This window comes from Camellia sinensis, chromosome 4, assembly GCF_055761805.1.
Source record: "Camellia sinensis isolate YWXY chromosome 4, ASM5576180v1, whole genome shotgun sequence".
Classification (NCBI taxonomy): domain Eukaryota; kingdom Viridiplantae; phylum Streptophyta; class Magnoliopsida; order Ericales; family Theaceae; genus Camellia; species Camellia sinensis.
In genome coordinates, this window is record NC_138964.1 from 55076737 (window position 1) to 55097310 (window position 20574).

Below are 20574 nucleotides of genomic sequence, written 5' to 3' on the forward strand. Positions count from 1 at the left end.
GCAAAAAATGAAAAATTTATACTATTTTTTTGAGATCAAATATATGCTCTTATGGAGTTTTTCAAAAAAAAAAAAAAGTGTTTTTAAAATCCCTTTCAACATGCCATGATAATCAATAATATTTAAATAGATAATATTTAGATTAACATGAATAAATCTAATCTATGGCATGTAAATCATATGAGGCAAAAACAAGTAATACAACTCTGATACCATTGAAGGAAAAAGATACGTGTAATCATATTATCTCAAGCGAAAGGGTTTTGGTTGGATGACTTGAATTACGAGTCTCGTCTGGAAAACCTTTTGTCAATTGAGAACTTACTAGAGTTTCTCAATGTTATATCTACACTCCAAATCCCTAGGTTCAACTATGGTGAGCTAGAAGGGAAGAACAGAGAAAGAAAATTGTCACGACCCAAACCCGCCCCTATGGGTTTAGCACCGTAACCGACCAGTAATCCGAGATTACCGAAGGTCTGCTTAACAGTAAAACAGTAATATAGAGTACAGGGGCTGGCAGAAGCCAAAACAGTAAAAAAAAGATGTCCAATGAGCTGTGACAGTCTGTATGCAAAAAGACTTTTCATAACATATTCACATTCAGAAACAAAACAATATATACATACATATACAATCATCCAGGACAGGGATCTAATCCCTATTAGAATAGTACAGTACAGGTACAGTCAGTCTATACAAAACCAGAGACAGAAATGGAAAATCTAAAACACCCCAAAAAGCCCTAGCTTGAAGGACTTAGAACCTCTCAATGAGGCACAGTGGTTGGCTTGACAAAAAGGGAGTTAAACCCAACGCTCCTAGCTCCGATCCGGTGCCTGGACACCTACATATATATATATATATATATATATATACATATAAACAGTGAGCTAAAGCCCAGTGAATAACATATGCATAAAGAGGTTAAGAATGAATGTCCTTTCAGTATTTAAAACAATCATTTGAACAGTATATCAGTTATTCGATCATAGCAGTCATAAGTGGTACATCCAATAGCAAACAGTACAGTAGGTCTTAACAGACCGAACAGTCAGTTGATGGTCATTATATCAGTAAACGGTAGTGGTTCCAAACATGGGAACCGACAGAGATCTCTGTGACAGTAGCAGTACAGTACAATAACAGTAAATTGCTATGGATGCCACGAATACAGTTCGCAAATAGGACAAGTATTCATTCAGTAAACAGTATACTTCAGAAAACAGTACAGTTAATTGTTCAGGAAATAATCATCATTGAACATATCTTTAAAACATTGTTACTCACAGAGTTCTGGGCCACAGATAGGCTAGTGAGCGTCCTCAAATGCCAACCTTATAGTTACGGAATGAACACACACTAAGCTGCACAGTTGGGAAATAATAACTTAATCCCTAATTTGCCTCGGTATGGTTTTATAGCATTATTCTCATTAAGATGCCTTAAACTAGGCCTAGGAATGCTTAGGATGGAATGAGGATGCAAAGATGCACTTTAAAACACTTTTCAAAGTTTACTGAAACAGGGGTCCACACTCGAGCGTGGCTTTCTACGCTCGAGCGGACTGTAAAACATGACAAGAATGCTGGATGCATGAAATTCACGCTCGATGGGCGCTCGACCTCCGCTCGAGCGTGAGACACAAGTCCTCGCTCGAGCGTGCATTCTCCCGCTCGAGCGAACTGTAAACACATGCAAAGTACTGGATACACGTATTTCCCGCTCGAGCGTCACTTTCCCCGCTCAAGCGGACTGCATGAACTCAGAGTGTACGCTCGAGTGTGGAGTTCCCCGCTCGAGTGTGGATCCAAAATCTGGAATTTCCAGATTTGTCTCCAAGCATGAAACTCAACATTCAAAGCATCAAATTCGATCCTTTTGGGCTAATTTTCTGGAAAACACTTTAAAACTTATAATATGACATGTTTCAAAGATCAATTTGCAAAATCAAAGCCCAAAGATAATTCAATTAAACACATTTTCAAAGAAGTTTTCATGAACACGAAGAACATATGACATGCATGAATTCTAATGAATTCTAATGCCTCAAAACATGATCCAAAGCAAGATTAAACTCAAAACCATGATGAGCTCGTGGACTAGAACAAGAATGTAAACTTGCATGCAAGATTTCATGAAAATCAACTTCAAAATGCAAAAATATGTACATGCATGCATGATTCAAGCTTCAATTAACAATTTAAGCTATAACTTGGCTCTAAACTCCAACAATCCTCTAAACCATGCAAGAACCAACCCAAAATATAAACAAGAAGGTAAATTCTCTACCTTAAGTCTCCAATTTCAAATGTATAAGCTCAATATGCAAGGAATCCTTCAATCTCCTAAGCCTCCAAGCCAATTTTTGGTTGAAATCAATCTATCTCCTATCTCTCTCTCTCTCTAGTCGGCTTGGTATAAGGAAAGGGCTGAGAATAAAGTGTCAAAAGCTCCTAATCAAGTCCCAAATATTGATGTAGAGAAAGGCCACTCAATGGCAACTAGGTAAATAAAGCCAACTTATGTAATTTAACATTATTAAATCTAATTAAATCATACCAAATTACATTTCAATTAAATTTATCATAAAATCACATAAATTCCAACTAGCATAAAACATTAATCAATTTCGGATTCGGCCGCCGATAAAGCCTTCAATTTGCAGTTTAAACATAATACATGAACAGATAGACATGCATTTATAATTAATACACTCAATTAATCAGTTCAGAATTTCAGTCAATCAGTCAGTTAACATGCTTAATCAGAGATTAGCACTAATCAGTGGTGAGGGTTGTCAAAAAAATAAACTGCAAATATTTTTCTAGCAAACTTTCACACTTAGAATACGTATCTATATTTCTCTGTATCATATATATTATATAGAATATATCTCTATAGATAGAAGTGGAGTTGTAGACTCCCACAACAACTCAAACACTTCATTAAATAATTTCATTAATTATCATCTATTATAAATCATGTGAATTATTTATAACCCATGTAAATACTGCATGGATTATGAGTTGGATCAAATCCGACCCAATTTCCAACAACAAAGTCTAACAATTCAATCAGTAAGTCCTAGCCCAACAACCTGCATACATTCCCATAATCGATGAGAAATATACACCGCAAAGAACTCAAATTCTTTTCAATAAGTGTTGAATTTGTAATCCCACACCATAAAATGAGTACTACATTAATATGACATTTTACTAGAATGTATAGCATAATATTCTCTTCATATATACATATATTAGACCATGTTGGAAAAATGGTTAATATAGGCATATTTTGGGCCGACTTTGAGCCCAAAATTGAGTGGGCCCCGAACGTCTTTTGGGGCGGGTCCGAAGAGGTGAAGTGTTCCTTGCCGCGTGGCAAGTCACACGGTGAAGACGGTTCGTCAAAACCATTTATGTGTGAATGGGAACATGACGTCGTTTTCAGATTCGTGGAATTGAACATTTAAGTTTTGAATGTGGGTTTCCTTGTGAGGCTTGTCCCACATTGAAACTTGAAGAGAGTTTTGTTGAGTTTATAAGCTCTAGCCTACAATACTTGGGTTGGGCCCTAAGGGGCACCCTAAGTTTGTAGAAGGGGGGAGTTATGGACAAAGTGAACCTTAGCTCAAACCACCACACGCGCGCGCGCCGCCGCCGGCTGTCCGGCCGTGCCAGGCGCGAGTGTGGGTTGTGGGTCGGGTCGATTCTTGTATTAATTTTTTGGACAATTCTTTTGGATTTTTCAAAAATTATTGCGGGAATTTAATTCAAATTTGAATTTAAATTTTTTGTCCAAACAAACTTGTTCCTGTCTAAATATTCCACAACAGATTTTCAGTTTCAAACAGATTTTTCTAACTATTTTAAACCGGACAGTTTCTTAACAGTCTGGACAGGTTTTGTTCCAAATCTGTTTGAATTTGAATGACATCTGTTCAATTCAAAAAGCATATGTTCACTTCTTTTTTACACCTGTTCGGGTCTATATATTCAGGACTGGTTTCTGCAGATAGGGGTTGATAAAAACACATCCAAAATTTTGTCCAGACTTGTTTCAATCTGTTAAAAATCGGACAGATTCAAGATTTGTCCAATTTTCATTTTGAATCTGTACAGAACAGTTTCATATCTGTACAGGAAGAAACTTATCTGTTCGGACAGAGATATTTGCCTATATCTACCATACATTTTCCAGCAGTCTTCAGGGTTGAAAAACAATCAGAAAAATTTCATTTTTCTATCCATTTTGCTTCTTTGCATTTTATATTCTTCATTCTAGTTTTAGAATAAATAGAGGGAGTATAAGAACACAGGTTTCGTTCGCCGTACAAATTTGTTTGAAGTGTTCTACAAGTTTGTGAAGATCATTGTATCCTAGGAGATAGACGCCACTCAACCGTAAGCACCGTAACGGGGCGAATCTGTCTTAAGGACAGAGTGTCACACACTCGACTTGGTCTTAATTTTAATTCGGTTCGATAAATAAATCTGGTATGTTATTTATTTATTTTGTTTGAATTTATTTCAAGTTATTTTATTTACACAGAAAATTGTTCCAACAATCTTAAGACAGACTCGAATTATTCTGTTTACAGAATTTTTCGTTGTTTTCCTTTTTCATTCTTCGTAAATAATTTCGGAAGAAAATTATTTTCTGTGGATTTACAAAATAATATTCTGGTTGGAAAAACAAATAGTGATTATATGCTATTTGACAGATAATAGTAATATACTATCTCTTTTCTTTGACAACAACTAATAGTACGATACTGGTGTCATTAACAATTTAGAATATATTTTTGTGGAACTTTTTCAGAAATTAATTTTGGGTTTTAGAAATTATTTTCAAAGTTTTCATTACTTAAAATTCTGTTTTAGTATTTTAATTATTGAAGTGTTGCAGAAATTAATTTTTTGTATGGAATTAATTTGATTGAATAAAATTTTACTTTATTTCCAAATTAATTGGAAAATAAAAGTTACATTCTTGTTTCTTTTATTTTTACAGAATTTAAATTCTGTGAATTTGGATTAGTTTTCTATGTGGAATTAATTTGGTTAAATAAAATTTTATTTTATTTTATTTTCAAATTAATTGAAAATAAAAGTTACATTTTGTTTTGTTTCTTTTATTTTAACAGAATTTATTTCTGTAGTTTTGGTTTAATTTATTTAAATAAAATTTTATTTTATTTTCAAATTAATTGGAAGTAAAAGATATAATTCTTATTTTTTTTATTTTTACAGAATTTAGAATTCTATGTTTATGGTTTAATTTTCTGTGTAGTATTAAATTCTTATTATAATTGTGGTTTATAATTTAGAATTTATGGCTACTAAAACTGGTCAAACTTATGTTCAAACCAGTACTGGTATGGTGATTGTCATTACGCCAACCTCTCCTTATGTTGGGACTGTGCCAGTGAATCATGGTGAAAAACCAGAGAAGTTCTTAGGAACTGTCTTTAAAAGCTGGTAGAAGAGAATGTTGTCTAAAGGAGAGGAAATTTACAAGTTTAATGGCATGTGTTACATTTGTAACAAAGAGGGACATCGGGCCAAAGATAGCTGTTACAAACGTAAAGGCAAAGGAAGATCAAGTAAGAAGGTTGCTAAAGCCAAAATGACCGAAATGGATAAAATTTCCAATGGTGTAGATGTCATAAATCTTTCTGCAGTTGTTTCCGAGGCAAATCTTGTCGGAAATCCTAAAGAATGGTGGGTGGACACTGGTGCTACTCGCCATATCTGTGCCGACAAAAAGATATTCACATCTTATTCTACAGTGGACAATGGTGAACAACTTTTTATGGCCAACTCCTCAACTTCCAAAGTTGAAGGACAAGGAAAGATTGTACTTAAGATGACATCTGGAAAGGAACTCACTCTCAACAATGTGCTGCATGTACCGGACATTCACAAGAATCTTGTTTCCGGATCTTTGTTGAGTAAGAATAGGTTTAGGCTAGTTTTTTAAAGTAACAAGTTTGTACTTGCCAAAAACGGGATGCATGTAGGAAAATGTTACATGTCTGATGGCCTTTTCAAAATGAATGTTATGACTGTTGTACCCTCAGTTATTAATAATAACACATCTTCTTCTTACTTGCTAGAGTCTTCAAATTTATGGCATGGTAAACTAGGACATGTTAATTATGGATCTTTACGTAGATTAATTAATATGGAATGTTTACCTAAATTTGACATTGATTCAAATCATAAATGTGAAATTTGTATTGAGGCAAAATTATCTAAAACTCCTTTTTGTTCAAGTGAAAGAAGTATGGAACCACTTGAATTAATTCATAGTAACATTTGTGATTTTAAATCAATTCAAACTAGAGGTGGGAAAAAGTATTTTATCACTTTTATAGATGACTATACTAGATATAGTTATGTTTATTTAATTCGAACCAAGGATGAAACTTTGGAAACTTTCATTCAATATAAGAATGAAGTTGAAAATCAACTTGGTAAGAAAATCAAGAAACTTAGAAGTGATAGAGGTGGTGAATATGAATCACCTTTTGGTAAATTTTGTAAAGAACATGGAATAATTCATCAAACCACCGCTCCTTACTCACCTCAGCAAAATGGAATTGCTGAAAGGAAAAATAAGACTTTAAAAGAAATGATGAATGCCATGTTAATCAGTTTTGGATTACCTCAGAACTTGTGGGGGGAAGCAATACTTTCTGCTAATTATATACTTAATAAAGTACCTCGAAAGAAAGCGAATCAAACACCTTATGAATTGTGGCATGGAAGAGTATCATCCTACAAATACTTAAAAGTGTGGAGGTGTTTGGCTAAAGTGGCTATTCTTAGTCCTAAAAAGATTAAGATAGGTCCTAAGACCATTGATTGCATTTTCATTGGTTATGCCAAGAATAGTAGTGCATATCGATTTTTGATTCATAAATCAGAACATTCCGAAATGCATGTAAATACTATTATTGAATCTCGAAATACATCTTTCTTTGAACATGTATTTCCAAATAAGACTGGACAAGAGGCTAGTAATAATAAGAGATGTTTTGATGCTATTACTAGTAATGATCAAGAACATGATCAAGAGCAAGAGTTAGATCAAAATGAGGAAGAGGAACCTAGGCGTAGTAAACGTGCTAGAATCTCAAAATCTTTTGGTCTAGATTTTCTAACATATTTGTTAGAAGATGAGCCTTTAACTTTTAAAGAGGCTATGTCCAGTCCTGAAGCTCCTTTATGGAAAGAAGCTGTCAACAGTGAAGTTGAATCCATCTTACAAAATCACACTTGGGAATTGGTGGATTTGCCACCAGGTTGTAAACCTCTTGGGTACAAGTGGATTTTCAAAAGAAAAATTAAAGCAGATGGATCAATTGACAAATACAAGGCAAGACTTGTGGTAAAAGATTTTAGACAAAAAAAAGATTTTGATTACTTTGACACATACTCACCGGTTACTAGAATAACATCCATTAGAATGCTAATTGCCATTGCATCTCTATGCAATCTAGACATTCATCAAATGGATGTGAAAACCGCTTTCTTAAATGGTGAGTTACATGAAGAAATTTACATAGAATAACCAAAAGGTTTTTCTGTTCCAGGAAAAGAAAAGAAAGTGTGTAAATTGATTAAATCATTATATGGTTTAAAACAGGAGCCAAAGCAATGGCATGAGAAATTTGACAGGGCAATGATGTCAAATGGATTTAAAATTAATAAGTGTGACAAATGTGTTTATATTAAAAACACAGACAAAGGTTATGTCATTGTATGTCTTTATGTAGATGATATGCTCATCATATGTAGTAATAATGACATGATTACAATTACCAATAAAATGTTGAATAAACATTTTGACATGAAAGACATGGGCATTGCTGATGTAATTCTTGGTATGAAAATTACCAAAACATCAGAAGGTTATGCTTTGTCACAATCTCATTACATTGAGAAAATACTTGACAAATTCAGCAAAGATGATGATCATCTTGCTAGAACACCTGTAGATGTTAATTTGTATCTTTCTAAAAATGTACAGGAAAGTATTTCTCAATTAGAGTATGCCCAAATTATTGGAAGCTTAATGTACTTGATGAACTGCACTCGCCCAGATATAGCTTATGCAGTAAGTAAATTAAGTAGATATACGAGTAATCCGGGAGTAGAACACTAGAAAGCAATTATAAGGGTTCTTAGATATCTCCGATTTACTCGTAACATTGGGCGTAACTATACTAGATATCCAGCAGTACTTGAAGGATACTGTGATGCAAATTGGATATCGGATACTAGAGACTAGAAGTCCACCAGTGGGTATGTCTATACTCTTGGTGGGGCGGCTGTGTCTTGAAAATCTTCCAAACAGACTTGTATTGCTAGGTCTACCATGGAATCTGAATTCATAGCTTTAGACAAAGCAGGGGAAGAGGCAGAATGGCTTCGCCACTTCCTTGAAGATATTCCAATTTGGCCAAAACCGGTGCCTGCTATATGCATACATTGCGATAGTCAATCAGCTATAGGTAGAGCACAGAGTCATATGTATAACGGTAAGTCATGACACATTCGTCGTCGACATAACACCGTGAGACAACTACTCTTTAATGAAATTATTTCCATAGAATATGTTAAGTCTAAAGACAACATAGCGGATCCACTAACCAAAGGGTTAGCAAGAGAGCTAGTTGAGAATTCATTGAGGGGAATGGGACTTAAGCCTATTAAATAAGAGTTACCACAACGGTAACCCAACCTAGTTGACTGGAGATCCCAAGATCTAGGTTCAAAGGGACAACCGAGTTGTGAATGACTCAGAAGGATCACTGGGGAGTCCAAGTCCTACCCATTTCTTTGATAAAATAGTGATGTCTGCAGCGTTTGAGGTTAAGTAAAATTTTAATGATTCTTATATCTAGGTAAACCTAGTGGAGTATGGCAGGATACTCTTCATGAGAATCACCTATGTGAGTGTGAACTAGGCTAGTTCTATAAGATTTGTAAAGGGTTACAAGTCTTTAGAGCACTCATGGAAGACCAGGTTGTTCAGGGCCAAAATGAACATAATAGTGAGAACTAAACTGTGTTTGGGAATATACTGTGTAAGTTCTATTGTCTTGGTTTACACAAACTGCTGAACAGTTCAAGACATCATGTTCACTGGTTAGCTAGTAAATCCGATAGTGTCTCACAAGGGAAGGTTCAAAGCCAAAAAGCTACCTATCCTTTGCAAAATATTTTCAATTTCTGTACTCTTTGTAATTAGATCATGTTGTTGCATTTTCTCTCCGTCAAATTCCATTCATGTGGGGGATTGTTGGAAAAAATGGTTAATATAGGCATATTTTGGGTCGACTTTGAGCCCAAAATTGAGTGGGCCCCAAACGTCTTTTAGGGCGTGTTCGAAAAGGTGAAGTGTTCCTTGCCGCGTGGCAAGTCACACGGTGAAGACGGTTCGTCAAAACCATTTATGAGTGAATGGGAACATGACGTCATTTTTGAGTTCGTGGAATTGAACATTTAAGTTTTGAATGTGGGTTTCCTTGTGAGGCTTGTCCCACATTGAAACTTGAAGAGAGTTTTGTTGAGTTTATAAGCTCTAGCCTACAATACTTGAGTTGGGCCCTAAAGGGCACCACAAATTTGTAGAAGGAAGGAGTTATGAACAAAGTAAACCTTAGCCCAAACCACCACACACGCGCGCGCCGCCGTCGGCTGTCCGGCCGAACCGAGCCGTGCCGGGTGTGGGTTGTGGGTCGGGTCGGTTCTTGTATTAATTTTTTGGACAAAATTCTTTTTGGATTTTTTCAAAAATTATTGCGGGAATTTAATTCAAATTTGAATTTAAATTTTTTGTCCAAACAAACTTTTTCCTGTCTAAATATTCCACAACAGATTTTCAGTTTCAAACAGATTTTTCTAACTGTTTTAAACCGGACAGTTTCTTAACAGTCTGGACAGGTTTTGTTCCAAATCTGTTTGAATTTGAATGACATCTGTTCAATTCAAAAAGCATTTGTTCACTTCTTTTTTATACTTGTTCGGGTCTATATATTCAGGACCGGTTTCTGCAGATAGGGGTTGATAAAAACACATCCAAAATTCTGTCCAGACTTGTTTGAATCTGTTAAAATTTGGACAGATTCAAGATCTGTCCAGTTTCCATTTTGAATCTGTACAGAACAGTTTCATATCTGTACAGGAAGAAACTTATATGTTCGGACAAAGATATTTGCCTATATCTACCATACATTTTCCAGCAGTCTTCAAGGTTGAAAAACAGTTAGAAAAATTTCATTTTTCTATCCATTTTGCTTCTTTGCATTTTATATTCTTCATTCTAGTTTTAGAATAAAATAGAGAGAGTATAAGAACACAGGTTTCGTTCGCCGTACAAATTTGTTTGAAGTGCTTCTACAAGTTTGTGAAGATCATTGTATCTTGGGAGATAGACGCCACTCAACCGTAAGCACCGTAGCGGGGCGAATCTGTCTTAATGACAGAGTGTCACACACTCAACTTGGTCTTAATTTTAATTCGGTTCAATAAATAAATTCGGTATGTTATTTATTTATTTTGTTTGGATTTATTTCAAGTTATTTTATTTATACAGAAAATTGTTCCAACAGACCACATGAAAAATTCTATGGTACACCGCTATGTACCGTCTATATCTCTAGTTTCGACTTTTGTGATTTTTAGTTATAATATAAAATATTAGAGTGTTAGTTATGACTTATTGTGATGTTGGTTATGACCTTATTTTGGTTATAATTCAAAATGTTTTTAGTTATACCTTATGTGATGTTCGATTATAACTCATATATATATATATATATATTAATTGTGACTCTCATAAGATTTATTATAATATTTGAGATAATCAACCCTACAAATGTTATAACTTAAATATTACACACCTTTTTAAAAGTGTGTACATAGTAGTACCGTAGACCACATTATGTGGGTGTGCAGTTATAAGATTCATAGGTTTATGAATGTGCAGTTACAGAAGGGTGGCTATTCTGGGGTATTTTGAAGAAGAAAAAAAAAATCAACAACAACAACGTTGCATCTAGGGTGGCACCGGATTGGATTTTTTGGATTTCACGCGTGAATTTTTATTTTTAAATTTAATTATTTTAGTGATAAATACATATTTTATTATACATTTTACAGTTTTAATCTACCTATTTTACCCTACCCAATTAACGCTTCTATTTCAAACCATTTTTATTAAAATTGAGTTGGAACATATAGAATCAGGAAATTTTGCTATTCCTAATTGCATCGACACTAAGTTTGGTGTTTATTTTGTATAATGACATAAACAGTGTATGTATAGAAGAGCATTAATATTATTATTATATGGGTTGAGTGAGTGTAAATTTATTTAGTGGTATTCGAGGACGTACACGCAGTATCTTAATTTGTATTTTATTGATTAAAACAATATAATTTGTCATTTTTATGTTGAATTTTAAAAAATAAGAAGATATGTGTCACATATTAAATGGTGGGAAACATCGTTTATAGAAATCACTTCATAATATATGTGGGTATATTATTTCGCAATTATTTTTATTTATTTATTTGTTTTTTTTTTTTTAATGATGAAATCATTTTTCTCCTAGGTACCATTTCAAAACCTTAAAAATCACAATATGTCAACTTTGATGGGATGAACCAAATGAACATTAATACAATTGTATGACTAATGACTGAACAAGCAACATTGAATAAAGAAAAGATATTTGCTAGGCACACAAGATTAAACACTGAAAAAATATTGCAACTCACAATTTTATTTGTAATGACATAATAATTTATGTGTCAATTTTTTATTTGTCATAAATTCAATTATATAAGGCTAAACTCTCTTATTATGTCATTGCGGATAAATTATGAGACTTAAATTGTGGATCTCTAACATTTCACATTAAACAGAAGCAAACGTGTATGCCAGATTTGTTAACCAACTTAGGCAGTAATATGGCTATAGGTTTCGCTTCTTTAGTGCAGCTCTCACTTGTATTTTTAATCAATTGAATATCAGAGAAAATTCTTGTAACAGACTTATTTAATTTCTATGAAGTACGTTATTAATCTCACAAACACACACAAAAAAGAATTTCACATCAATAATTTTTTTATTTTTTTAATTTTATTCCAAATGATTCCTAACAAACTCTCTTTCTAGTTTTCACTATTGCCCTATTTATCCCCAAAAAGAAAAAGAAAAATAGAAAGGAGAGTTATTTGTTACTCCATTCTTTGTATAATTACACTTATTTTTTATCTTTATTTTGTGAGATTATAATAATGCCCCAGGCTGGGGCAATTATTTTTGGTTTTTACCTGTGGTAAAGAGACAAGATGGGGGTATTATTATAAGCCTGTATAATAAAGACAAAAGAAAAAAAAAACAAAAATAAAAACAAAACAAAAAACAAAAAAGCAAAACAAAACAAAGTGAGATAATTATTTATATAAAAAAAAGTATGATAAAGACAGAAAAATGAGTTTATTAAATAAAGTGAGAAAATTTGAGAGTGTCCATTTGCCTTCTTGTTTTGTGCTATATTTAATGTGCTGATGAAGTTCTCTACATTGAGGTTTGTGTCGGTGAGATATGCAGAGGCAACTTTTGTCGCAATCCAAACACAACCTCACGTTCCATTTGGCCTCACCTCCCCAACCCCTCATCCCCATGGCAAAATTAAAATAAAAAATATATATATATATATATATATAAATAAAATAAAATAAAGAGTGGTGGGTCTCTCTTTTAATCCAAAAAAAAAGAGGTGTGGGGTGCCCACGGGACCACCTAATCTCAAGCTCTCTTCATCAAACATCCCAATATAATATGATCCATGTTCCCAAACATATCCCAAATAGTTGGGAAGTTCTTTGTAGATTTGCAAGTGAATGAAGTCAAGTTGTTAAAATTTGTTTAATTTTGATTCATTTGAGATTGATTAATTTGTTAAATTAGGAATCAAGTTGAATTCGAGTAGAAGTTGAATTTGAGTAGAGCTAAACTTAGCCCAAACATGATTATGAACATAAACGTAGGTCTATAAACAAATCAAGTCCATTCGTTCAACAAAGAGAGAGAGACGCAGTCTTCTATTCCCTCAACATCTAATGCCTTTGATGTCCTTGGTGATATGAACGAGTTAGGAAATGGAGATTCAAGTCAAGAGTTGAGAAATAGAGGGAGTCCATCTCCAAGTGATCCTAGTTATGGGGAGACTTCAAAAGAGGATAACAGAAGAAAACTTAAAGCGAAACTTCTTGACTTGAAAAATGCCAGAAGGAAATTCTGAATCCTTGTTTTGTTGGGAATGTTGTGCTTGTTTTCTATAAGCTCAGTTTGTTTTTTGATGGAGTAGTTATTTTGTTTATTTTTGTGCTCCCATCAAAAGCTGTGTGTTGAACTTCATTGTATATTTTTCTTTTTTGGTTATAATATGACTTACTTATCCAAAAAAAAAAAAAAAATCCATTCGTATAATTTGCTTGAGTTTGACCGGTTTAAAATTTGTTTAAATTCGGTTCATTTATTAAATTAACTATTTAATTTTAGACTCGTTTAGTAATCAAAACTCAAGTAAAACCAAACTCGACTTGAATAGGTTGTGAATGTGTGTATATATATTTGTTTTAATAATGTATTAAGTATATTTTATTTTTTGTTTGTGAAAATTTACATATTTGATTAAAGAAACTTAATAATATTATCAATATTTTTTTTTGTGTTTTGTTCATATTGTTCTCTCTCATTTTTTTTTTTAATGTACATGTTAATTTGAGCTTGATTTGAGCATGACTCAAGTTCAAGTTAACACTAACTCACCTCGACTTGTTTGCAGCCTTATTCTTTCACATGGTCTTGTGTTTGTGTTTGTGTTTGTTCAATAATGAAGGACATGTTATAATTTTTTTGATAAAAATAGGGACAAAATGACCACATGATCACGTGTCATTACATACCACGATAGAATTTCTGATCTATCTAATAATTTTTTTCAAATATAGCCTCATAATTTGGGGCTTTGTTTTAGGTCACTCTACACCCTTCAAAGTTTTCACAGAAGATTTTTGTGTAAAAAGTTATTTTCCTTAAAAAGATTAGAAAAAAAAAAAAGGAAAAGAAAAGAAACAAAAAAATGCATTTTTGTAAAACAGTTTTTTGATGTGTTCCATTTGTTTTTGGAAATTTTCTTGCAAGCTCTCATGAATTTTTTTCCAAAATGTCTGAGTAAGTGTTTCTCATTGTGTGATAGTTCTTGCAATTAAACATTTGAAGAAGTGGAGTACAAGTTTTTGTTTATGGGAAAAACGGGTGGCTGGTTGTGCTTTCCTTTTTTTTTTTTTTTTTTGATTTATGAAAAAAATACATAAAATTTGTTTCGTGAATTATTATTTAAAATATTTTTCTATAATTTTCAAAAAATAATCCACTTTTTTCTTATTTAAAAAAAAAATTAGCTTGTTATTTTCGAAACTTTGAAAACTATTTTCATATAACCCATGTAAGCAATATGTATTTTTGAGAGAGAATAAAAACACAACCAAACATAAATAATTATACATTAGCTAGAAAGAGTTTAAACTAGATATATATAAATGTTCACACAATGGTGGTGCAGAAAATACTTAATTTTAATTGCAATATATTATCCAAAGAAAAATAGAGTGACAAGTACTCAATAAAAGTGAACCTTTTTTTGATTTTTTTTTTTTTGTTTTTGGTATAAAAAGCGAATCCATTAATTGAAACAATTAAAAAAGTCACATTTTTCTTTTCTTTTTTTATTGTTAGTAATTTTTTAAGAAAACTATATATGTGTGTATATATATATATATATATTTAACTGTTCAAATCCTTCTATTCTGGAAGGGTCTAAAAATTTTTAAAAAATAAATAAAAATTTCAACCAAAAAAAAAAACTCACTAAAATAAAATAAAAAAATAATTATTTTTTTTAAAAAAAAAAATCTTTAGTAGACTTGAAGAATCCCCATTTTTCATTTTCTTTTCAGGACCTAGGTTTGAAGAATCTAAGAAATTTAAAAAGTGAAAAATTCTAAAAAAATATCATTAAAAATATTTAAAAAATCAAATTTTAAGATTTTTTTTAATCTTTAATGCACTTTTTACAAAAAATAAAATAAAACTTTCAGATTTTCTAGTAGAATCTAAAAGTGAAATAAAAAAAAATTATGACAAACAAAAAAAAATTGCAAAAAAACAATTGAAACTGAATTATTTGACGTTAGGATCACAATCTTGAGTTGGGGCCCTAAGCCTCTAACTTGGAATCTAAGCCAGGCTTGGTGATGATTTTTTGATTTTTTAATTATTTTAATTTGGGGTTAAAAATATTATTTAATTTGAATTTTTTAGTTTTTTAAACTTTTGTGAAACAAAAAAAGTAAAATGATTATGGTTTAAATATGATATTTTATCTTATTTATTTTTATCTTTTTGTAATTATTTTAACTGAAAAAACCTCTCAACCCAATATGCCAAACGAGGCATTGTGGCAAAAACACTAGCATAGACTAGCATCTTCAAGATCAAGTGACTTTTAAGCAACCTAACTAAAGCTTTAATCATGAAATGCGCCTCAACTTTGTACTATGTTAGAAAAAAGTAAGCGTTATCTTTTAAACAAATTAAAATTAAGTAAGCAAAACAATAGTAAGAGGAATAAGAAAAAGTAAGAAAGAATCTAATCATGTCTAATGTTAAAACTATATATATTGTGCATATATAAAATCATGTTTATTATTCAAATTTTGTTCAAGTTAATCATGCACACCATTATATACTAAATGCCAATTTTGTTTTGGTGTGGTCATGATGGCCATTAAGAATTGAATATAACAAAAGGATTTAACAATAAAAAATAAATAAATTAAATTAAAAATTAATTCTTGGAAGAGAGAAGATAATTCGGAGGAACATTATTTATATCAAAATATGGTATTAGTTACGTGTTTTTTAGTCTAATCCTTCACGGGGTTTGACATTTTACTGTTTTCGTGATTTTTTTTCAATTTAAAAAAAATATGATGTGTTAGAAAAATGTTAAAATGTTGCTTTTTTTGTTTCTATGATGTGGATTTTTTTGATTTTTTTGATTTTTAAAACTTTTTTCAAATAGATTTTTGCTTCTTGACTTTAATAACAAAGAAGTTATTTTTAGCTAATCTAAAAAATGATTAACTTCTAGAAGAAATTGTAAATTAGTGGAGTCTTCTCAAAATAATTACAAATTAGAGGAATACTTCATCAATTTTAATAATTAAAGTCATAATTTTTTTCATGAATTTGTAATTATTTTGAGAAGACCCCACTGAATTGTAATTTTTTTTTCTAATTTCTATTAGTTGTATTAAACATTCAACTAATTCGATGCAAACAAACAGAAATGCTGTAATTTCAATTTTCTTAAATCAACTTAAGAAAACAAGAATTTTTTAAATGACCAATAAAGCAATGTTTGCATAATTTCAGTAGTGGGATAAGATTTGGTGTCAAAAATAGGGAGAATTACACAACAGTGAGAAATGTAAAAAATATTTACAAAAAAAGTAGAAAAGTTTATAATTTTAATTAATGTTTATCACTTTTTGTTAAATATATTTTGTATTCCCCCTAATATGTAACTCCCTCTTAAAAATAACGTTGAGTTTCTTTCAAAATTTAAATAGAATTTGAGAGAACTTGAGCGGTTCGGTAAGGCTCACCATGGGTTTCATTTTGAAAATCAAAACTATTCATTTTATAGGGCTTTCTATGTATATAATTCATGAAAAAAATGAATCGATTCGATAATCGTGCCTTTCATTTTATTATGTTTGTCTTAAAAAAAATGAATGGTCTATTTTAAAAAATATTTATGAGTTCATTTTTTTGGAAATAAAGTGACAAAATGTTATAATTATTAGATTGACCTAATTTATTTATTTATTTATTAATGATATACATTGAATATTTTATAAAATGAACGATTTGAATTATCAAAACAAAACTCATATTGCATTCAACATAGGTCTCAAATTTAAATTTGAACTCTAAAAATTACAATCTTAAAAACATTACAAAGACGGTGCATCACATCATGTATCTATCAATTAAAAGAAACAAAAGTATGATTAATGACAAGTAAAATAGACCCCCAAAAATGAGTATTCCTTTTACCTTTTGTGACTAAACAACTAATGGACCCCCAAAAATGAATCAATAGCATGCATAGTAAAACAACAAAGGCATCTCATTTTCATTTTGCCAAGTAGTGCCCACATCAAAGCATTAACTGTAGTTAGAAATGCACCTCTCTCTTCCAAACACCATGTCACCGGTGGAAGAAAAGTGATATTAGGATGGGTTATTTACACAGACTCCTCTAAATTATTAGAGGTCAGGTCCTGTTTGTTTTCAGAAATAGAATGAAAGAGATTGATAATGTGGGGATTAATAGTGAGAATATTGTATAAGTAACCCTATTAGGATAGAAAATTAGACATTCAATTATTTATATATAAATATATATATATATATGTATAAGTTTTTTTATATTTAATTTCGGAGATTTTTTTGTATGTTTTATTTAATCATATGTATTATAGTTGTAGTAATATAATATTGATCTTTCTTATATAATTTAATACAATAATACTATAAGATCTACATTTGTGTATCAAATTTTTTTTTTTTTTTAATCATATTAAGTTTCATCATTGTAGTGGTGACAGAATGATAAATCATTTTTCATACACAAATATAATAATTATAAGATTATTGAATTTATTGTCCAATTTATTAACATAAAGTTTTATAATTATTACAAATTTTCTTATGCTACTTAACAAAAAAAAAAAAAAAAAAAACAATAAAAAAATATGATTAGTTAACACATAAATTAAAGTGCCATGCAATTGAGATATATACATTATTAATGATGATTCATAGTATTATCTCATTGGACCCCAAACTGCGTCACAAACCAAACTATAATATCTCTTATTAAATACTTGTACCAACCCCACTATATGTTATAATGAAGGGAGTGGATTGTCACTAGTTGGCTTGGTAAATTAGATTGTCCAGTTTTCTTTAATGTAAGTTTGTTTTGGACCTATGTTAAAAGATTTGAATTTTTTATTTTGTAAAGTTCGCTGAAAAGATCTTTCATATTAAAAAATAAATTTATCAAATATCGGTAATTATATGATTGTATTACATTTATCTGAAAATCAATTACCGAATAAAATGATTTTGAAAGTAATCAATTTATTTTGTTTTAGACAAACATGATCTAATCAAATAGCTACCGAAAACAAATCAACTAATATTTTTGATATTGTGTGAGCCGAGTATAACAATTACACATTCAGCAAACAAAGCGCTCCTAAGCCCATCAGTGATGGGCCCAAGTCTAACCATGCCCATTGCCAACTAAGCTCATTGAATTACAGAGGTTCAACGCCGAATAACCTCTTCACCAATTAGGCGCCACGCTGAGTGAGTAGTGCCAACAAGATCAAAGAACATTCATGCCGAGTTCTAGAAGAAATTCAACAAACTATCGCAATCAAAGTGGGCCCAAATTGTCTCTTTTCGAAGGTGTAATAGGGACATGGGCCTTGACACTGTGATGATTATGATGAGAAGATCAAATCACGTGAAAAAATATCTATGCAAAACCTCTATATAAAGAAGGTAACTAAAAAAAATGTATTGCCACCCAAAATTTTTACATTTCTTGATTCATCAAACCTATTCTCACTCTTAACCAATCTCTAACTTGATTGTCAGAATGTTAATTCTGACACCTCCGCTCAAAGTGTTTCTTATTTCAGACACCGAAACAAGAATTCATTAAAAATCTATTTGATACAAAAGAATATTATAAAACCACCCCTCACATATATAAATAATTCGTTCAGTTATTCAAATTGTCAAAATTAACCCATCGTGACTTAAACTAGACTGTCAACTAAAGATAATTGAGACAATATAATCAAATGATAAAATAATCACCCCCACCAAATTTTCCAAGTCACCAAAGACACGCGACTAATGTATAATTGTGTATATATTCACCCTTTTTTAAAATAAAAATATAGTAGAATAAAATAAAATAAAAATAAAAAAGGCATTTTGTGGGACTTTAAGGGCTGTGTGGGTATTTCAATCGAAGAGCAAGAGCAACTTCGCCAAAAGAGGTAGTGTGGTACGTCCTTTACTTGGTGGAACAGTCTACGACAAGTTAAGTCCCCTTTTTTTTTTTTTTTCTTCCTCTTTTTTTTATATATATATATATATATAAAAAAAAAAAAAACCCGTACAATTAGGTTGTTTTTTAACTATTATACACCTCATTCAATCTTTAGTCGTGAGATTGAAAATTATGTGTCATGATTTTAATTATCTTATCTTTTCCGTATCTCGCATACTCGTTATCCCTTTATGCTGTGTTCAGTTGAGAGATTTGAAAAAAAAAATAAAAAAGAAAATCAAAAAGGTGTGTGAAATTAGATTAAATGAAAGTATATTTTATTCATATTTCACCTAATTTTTTCTCTTCTATTTTCAAATCCCTTCACAAAAACTCCAACCAAACATAACATTAGTAGATTTGTAATATTCAAAGTGAGAACAAATGTGCCAATATAGAAAGTGGGGGTAATTTGATTATTTAACTATTTTCATTAATGATATCAAAGGCGTATGACATTTTTATAGTTGAAAAAGTTAATTATATGTTTTTATAGTTGAAGGGGGTAAAATTATATTCAACAATGCTAGAGGGCCACAATATTTGGGACCACAATGGCTCAAAACTGCCAAAATGACGTCGTTTTGGCATGTTTTGCACCCAAAACGACGTCGTTTTGGCAGTTTTGAGCTATTGTGGCTACAAAAATTGTGGCCCTCAAACATTTTCCAATTATATTTTATGATAGTTTAAGAGAATAAAGTAATTTTCAAGATAATTTAGAGAAGTAAAATGATATAAGGAATGTGGGACATTTTAATAATTAAATATGTTATGTTAACGTAGTTAAAGAGTTTTACAATAGCAATAGTTTAAAGAATTAGTTTGTATAATTTTTTTTAATTCAGAGAGTTAAAATGATACTTGACATAGTTTAAGAATCTCTGTCTAAATTTCCCTTTTATTTTTGCATACCACAAATTGTGTTATGTCGTAGTATTTTTATTATATAATATTTTGAATAAAAAGCAGTTGTCCGACAACGAGTGAATTTTATTAATTCAGAAGTTGATATTTTTAGAAAATATTTGAGACTCCTAAAAGGTTATAAGTTTTAACTTTTGATTTGTTACAACTTATACACCCATTGATATAAAAATTAACTCTTTTATTATATCATTACAAGTGAATTTATGAAAATGAATCTGATGCCTAAATTAGATGGAAAAAAAAAAAAAACTCAAAAATTAATTTTTAAAGAAAAAAAATGTAAATCGCAAACCGCCTGCAACCGCCCTCACATCTGTAAACTATAGCCGCACAAACCGCAAACC